Here is a 6,779-nt window from a genome sequence, read left to right on the forward strand (position 1 = left end):
AGATTCACACTCTTTTCAGTGGTTTGGCCACAATCCTTGATTTACTGCTACATTACTGAACCTCAACCACTTCACAACACTCTTCTTTAGAACAACTCAGGATGGAACATTCCATGTTCTTGCAGCATCTTGTTATGTCCATGAATATATTCAAGTGGACCCTAGAGATTATCTGGCTCAGTCTCCATATTTTATGGAGAAGGTGACTTGTGTGCTCTTGGAAGTTGATCATTTAGTTGAAGGCAGCAGCAGGCTTGTCCAGTGCAAATGATTCAGGGTCTACTCTGATCCTTTTGTATTCCATTACCACTGCCACTTCCCTAAACCTCATTCTCTTTCTTCCAGTTTCTGTAACAGTGTCTGTAGCCACTTTCCTACCCTGGGCTTGGCTTTTCCAAGCTCTTTTTTAATGCAATCTGTACAGAGAACCATCTCTGACTTTTTAGGGGATGCCCAATTCTACTTCATTTTCAATCAGATGAAGTAAGAACTTTGAAATAAGGACATCAAGGACAAATAGTATCTAATCATGGTGTATAACATGTTCCATACAATGTATTTGAGAAAATCTAGTCTCTGGGTTTGGGCTAAAGAGCAAGAAAATAAAAACTCATCTTAATCATTTTAGAAATATTTCTTCAGAAGAAAAAATAGACACATCCTAGCTAAAAAATAGGTGTGAAAATTATACAAAGTTTAAAGAATGAGAACATGGGAATGTTGGTTTTAAAGTAGGTTATCAAGGAAAAGATAACCTTGTAATTGACAGCACTAGTCCACCAGGAAAATGTTTAATTTTTTTCATTAATAATGAATTAGAGAAGCAAATAAATTCTACCAACTTGAATCTTTGGATGAATTTATAGAAATACCAAATAAGTGCATCCTTCTCTTCTACTGATATATACAACCATTCTTTGGTCACTGCTTTTAAAATAAATATGTTATGCACATCCAAGGGGCTGGGACTAGAAAAAATAATTAAAGAAAGAAGAACTGGTCAGCCTTGGGATGCTGGGATTATTCCTTCTCCTTAGAAAATGGTCTAAGCCTGAGAATAATTCTCTTTCTCTCCAGCATGAGATTGATGCATACATATGTAGCTAAACTAAGGACCAAGAACAACCTTTAAGAGCACACCTAATGCAAAGTATATATATTCCATTATGAAGGGTTCTATGAACCTTATTTCCTTGTGCTAGTCTTAGAGGGAATGTAGACCCAAGTATTGGTACTATGTCCATCCTTTCCTTCCTAACAATAACATAATATACCTTCACTTATCAATTGAATTATCTAAATGCCTTTTGGTAAGTCATTATTAATTCTATTGAGACATGTTTATTGCTAAAGAGAAGTGAAAAAGAAAGTGTGTAAATTATTAAATTTAGGAAACTTCAAGCACATGATAGATATCAGAGGGAAGACACAAAAAATCAATTGTCATTCAAGTGTGGAAAATTTGGAAGAAGATAGTTATGCACATCAAGGTAAAATATACCCTTGAAAAGTAGATTTTTGTTTTGGTAGGAATGTGCAGAGGTCATCTATGGTGGCCAGACACATGGCACTAGAACTCTGTGGACTGCTACATTTACACAGGGTTCTCTAGGTCTTCAATTCTAAGACCATGTGATTTTTTTTTTATCTTGATATTTTCATTCTGAACATTGTCTCTCTCAGAGCCTAGTGGACCTGATTGTTCCTCAGAGTGTAGGTGAAATGGTTCAGCAGCAGGGTCACCACCGTGTTCATAAGGGCCGCCTCCCTGTTGGAGTCCAGCCTGTTCATTTGCTTTGGTTTCACATATATAAACACACAGCCGCCATACATCAGAGAGAGAACTATGAGGTAAGAGGAGCAGGTGGTGAAAGCTTTGTGTTTCTCCTTGGCTGAAGGAGGTTGCATGATTGTAACTACTATGTTGCTGTATGCAATGATGGTTATGATAATGGATGTCAAAACAATAACCAAAGCACGGACTAAGGCCAAAATTTCAGTGGACCTGCTGTCAGAACAGGAGAGATGAATCAAGGGGCCAAGTTTACAGAAGAAGTGGGGGATGACATGGGAACCACAGAAGGATAACTGGGAAACCTTCACTACCAGCCCAGTGATGGGAGGGAAGGCCAAAGCGAAGCAGGCAGTGGCCAGGAGGAAGCAAGTATTCAGGTTCATGATGGTGGGGTAATGCAGAGGCTTGCAAATGGCCACATACCGATCCAGAGACATCATTGCTATGAAGAAGAAACCTACTGCTCCCAGATATAAAAAGACAAAGGCTTCTATCAAACAAGCAAGAAAGGAAATGATTTTTTTGTTTACAAGAAAGATGACCAGCAACTTATTAATAACACTTATGACACCACACTCCAAGAAGGAGAAAATGCTGAGGAACAACTACATAGGTGTGTGGAGCTGGGAGTCAGCGGGTGTGACGTTGCTTATGACAGCATTGCCTGCAATGGGTGCCAGGTATGCCAGCAGGTGCCAGGAAGAGGATCTTTCCCAAGTGTTGGATGGCAGGAAACCCCTCCAAGGTGAATTAATTCTTTCTTTCTTTCTTTCTTTCTCTCCTTTCTTTAATTTTTAAAAGATATTTATTTATTTATTTATTTATTTATTTATTTATTTATATGGCAGAAAGAGAGATAGAGAGATCACAAGTAGGCAGAGAGGCAGGCAGAGAGAGAGAGGAGGAAGCAGGCTCCCTGCTGAGCAGAGAGCCCGTCCGATGTGGGGTTTGATTCTGGGACCCTGGAATCATGACCTGAGCCGAAGGCAGAGGCTTTAACCCACTGAGCCACCCAGGCGCTGCTCCAAGGTAAATTATTGAACAGTTGTTCTCTTCTCCATTTCCATGAGCATCTCTTTCCACAGTAGTATCACTGCTGCTTTAATCTACAGTAAAGACGTTGGGAAGCACAATTGTTTTAGTGGGGCATACGATTAAGATGTTTGCCTATTTAAGAAAGTGGTTAGGCTGATAGCAAAGTGGTTTAGGCAGTTGGTTCTCGAATCAGAAAGGCCAGAAAGGCCAGATTTTAATACTAGTTCAGTAGTGACTTCCAACTCCTGAGAAATGAGTCATCTTTGGAAAGGTAGTTAAGCTTTGTGGACCTCACTTTCAACCTCTGTAGAATAAAGATGATTGGATCTACCTCTTCACATTCTTCTGAGAATTAAGATAAAGCACATAACTCACTTAGCATATGCCAACGTTTCCTATGTGTTCCTCTAGGTCTAATTTTAACATAGTGGTCATTAATAGAATGCTTAAATAAACATCATCAGTAGGCAGAGGTATTGACATTTTCATAGTTCTATCATTTTATTGTGTTTAATGATATTATCAATTTTCAGTAAACATAACAGTAAGTTTAGTAATATTCCCTTTGAGTATCCCCTTAATAATGTAACACATTCCATGGTCCAATCGTCATCATCATGATGTGTTGAGAGCTTGAGCTTGTTCTATGCTAGTCACTGAAATTCAGTATTTCTATTACTCATAACAATAATCAGGAGTTCCTTCTATCGAAGCAGAAACTGAGGCTTACAGAGTTCCAGATAGCTTGGGTCACATAGCTGACTTTAGACTGACTGCCAGATCCAGAATCCGTGGTGCTTCCAAATGTAGTGTCAAAACATTTTAAATTGGACCAAATCTATTGTTATTGTTTTTTCAACCTTAAGAGATAGATTCAGTTTATTTATCTTAATTGTTTCTATCTTTAGTATCACTGATGAGTTTTTGAAATGTGGAATGACATGGGGCTTAGAGAGGATCTGTGTTAGTACAGGCATTTTACAGAAGAGACTGGAGACCAGAGATATTGAGGACTGCTCAAAAATAGCTAAGCTGTATATCTAGGATTTCCCACTCAGCTTCCAGTTTTATGCTGGCCAGTGATGAAGGTGGGAGTGTTAATACTTCCTGGATTAACCCACTTGGGTGGATATGCTGGGCACCTGGCACTCTTACATTCTCTCTTACATCAAAGCTCAGTGCTTTTTTTTTCTTTCTTTCTTCTTCAATCAGTAATTTCTCTCAGGATGGTTTTGGCTCTAGCATCTCAATACTGGGATAAAGGTTAGCTGTGAGGAATGTGTCTCTCTCATTAACTTACCATGGATCAGGTCCTTGAAGGGCTGCTCATGAAAGCAAACTGCTCATCCCTGAGTGGTACAGTCTAAAGGAGCCTCTCCTGTTCCTGTTGACCCCAGTAAGCCCACCAAGTTACCAGGATGCCTGAGACCAGGCACATAACAGAAGTCACTACATGGGAGGCAGAGCTTCCTTCCTTTGCAGCTCTTGTCTTCTAAGAAATCAAGAGCTTGCTCTGGGCTGAGAGGAACTATAAGGAAACTCATTTGTCACAGCCTGTTGTCCCAGAGTGGGGGTGAATATGCATCCCATGCTGTCAGTGTTCTGAATGACAAAGTCCTGTTTCAGTAGCCCAGACCTTTCATAGCACAAGTCATCTACACTGAAACCTCAGAGAGGAGCAGACAGATAAAACAATCACATTTTATGAGAACTTACATTTTTTCTCTGCTCATCACTGAAATTTAGTATTTCTATTACTCACCATAATAATCATGAGCTCCTTCTTGTAAAAGCAGAAACTAAAGCTTAGAAAGTTCTAGGGATCTTAGATCACATAGCTGGGACTTTAGCCAGAATGCCCAAATTTGAAGTAACTGCTGTTTCCAAATACAGTGACAAAATATTTTAAAACAGGAACAAATGTATTCTTGATGTTCTGTCAACCTTAAGTGAAAAATTAGCTTTATTTATCTTAATTGTTTCTCTCCTCAGACAATAGCACTGATGTGTTACAGACCTGTGGAATGACATGGGGCTTAGAGAGGATCTACTTTAGTGCAAGCATTTTATAGAAGGAGTTGGAAACCAGAGGCATTAGGGGCTGCTCAATAGTATGAGGTAAGTTGTAAATCTAGGATTTACCACCCACCTTCACATGGTTCATGCTGGCCTGTGACAGAAGAGGGTATGATAGTAGTTCATAGGATTAACCCACTTATGAGGATGTGCTGGGCACCTGACACTCATGCACTCATGCTTACATCCAAGGTCGGTGAACATTCTCTCTTCAGTCCTCTCCATCAGTAACTTCTGTCAGGTTGGTGTTTGGTTCCTGCTTATCAACACTGTGCTGAAGGTCGGCAATGAGGAATGTGTCCTCAGTAAAGCATCGTGGGCCTAGTGTTCTGGGGGCAGCTCATGGAACTGAGCGGCTCACCCCTGAGTGGCACAGCCTGAAGGAGCCTCTCCTTCTGTTCCTGTTGACCCCAGTAAATCCACCAAGTTACCAGGATGCCTGAGGCCAGGCACACAGCCAAGAGTCAACATATGGGGGAGCAGGGCTTCTTTCCTTCACAGTGATGGTCGTCTATGAAATCAAAAGCTTGTTATGGGCTGAAGGGAAAGGAGAGAGAGAAGGAAACTCATTTGTCACAGCCTAGGGCCCCGGGTTGGAGTGGCGGTGAATATGCATCCCATGCTGCCAGTGTTCTGACTGCCAGCGCCCTGTTTCCTAAGTGAAACAAGGCTACGTGGCACCTTGAACCACTGTAGCCCCAGAAAGGAGCAGAGGGACTAAAACAAGCACATTTTACTGCTCTGAATTCTGGGCTAGAGCTGGACTCCCAGATTATTTAGGGTTCTCATGAAAGGTCTGGCTCTGCCTTCCCTATTGTAGAAGCCCACTTAACATGCAATATTGCTGTCACCTCCTATAGCAGTTAATGGGAGCACACAGCTTCTTACTGGTTTAGCCCTGGGTGCTGTTGAGACAAGGATCCTTCTGTAGCAGAGCTCCATGTCGTGGGCACACCTGTTCCAAACACCTTCTCTTGCACATGCCCTTCCATCAAATGCTCACCTTTCCATGTGGAGAAGCATCCTTGTTTTACTGCATCAACAATGAAGCAATGCTGACATGCAATTCTGAGGCTCTGATAGTTTTACCACAAGACTGTTTGGTCACCAAGCAGGATGGACCCAGTCAGTGAGCAGAAAGTGTGGACCCCCAAGCCTTACTAGATGCTGAAGAGACAGGGGCAGAAAGTAAAGTCACAGCTGTTATCTTACGGGCAGCCAATTGGTTACTGTTGAGAACAAGAATTACTGATGCAACATTTGTATTTATCTTCCCTTGTGTGTGGTAGCACTGACTGCCAGATGTCCACACTGTTCTCTGCCAAGATTTTTCAAGGAAATTATATGACAATTTCTCAAGGGTTTTTAAAGTTCCAAGTTGAATATTCATCCTGATTTTAGGTAAAATTCTAGACTACAATTTTCTACATCTGATGATGTATACACTGAAACCAGAGCATAGTTGTTAAAATAAGATATTTTGTGGTGAAACAGTGGGATCACACTCTGGCTTTCATGAGACTTTTGGGAAAGTACTGGAGAAGTCCTCCTTTTTATTCACAATTTCTTCATGCTTTCACTGACATTATGATTCTTTTAATTGCATATTTTCATCTGAAGAATATGTTCATTGTGCTCCCCAGTCTTTTTGAAAAAGGAAAACATGCATTTTTTTCCTCTTCAGGGAAGAAAGGGACATCCGTGGTAGGTGGTTTTTGTAACATCTGTAACCAGTCAGACCCCTCTCTCTTGAAAAGTTTCCGGTATGTGGCTCCCCAGATCTTTCTAGTTGCAGAAGAGTAAGAGATGTGAGCCTGAGGATGGGGAAGCTGTACCCATAGCAACTACTGAGTTGGGGGGGTGCTTCTCCTTC

General features: G+C 41.0%; 1 pseudogene; it reads right to left on the reverse strand.

The window, feature by feature from the left end:
• Positions 1-1,644: 1,644 nt before the first annotated feature.
• On the reverse strand, positions 1,645-4,994 carry LOC116572824 (annotated as a pseudogene).
• Between the last annotated feature and the right edge of the window lie 1,785 nt (positions 4,995-6,779).

This window comes from Mustela erminea, chromosome 14 (genome assembly GCF_009829155.1).
Source record: "Mustela erminea isolate mMusErm1 chromosome 14, mMusErm1.Pri, whole genome shotgun sequence".
Lineage (NCBI taxonomy): Eukaryota > Metazoa > Chordata > Mammalia > Carnivora > Mustelidae > Mustela > Mustela erminea.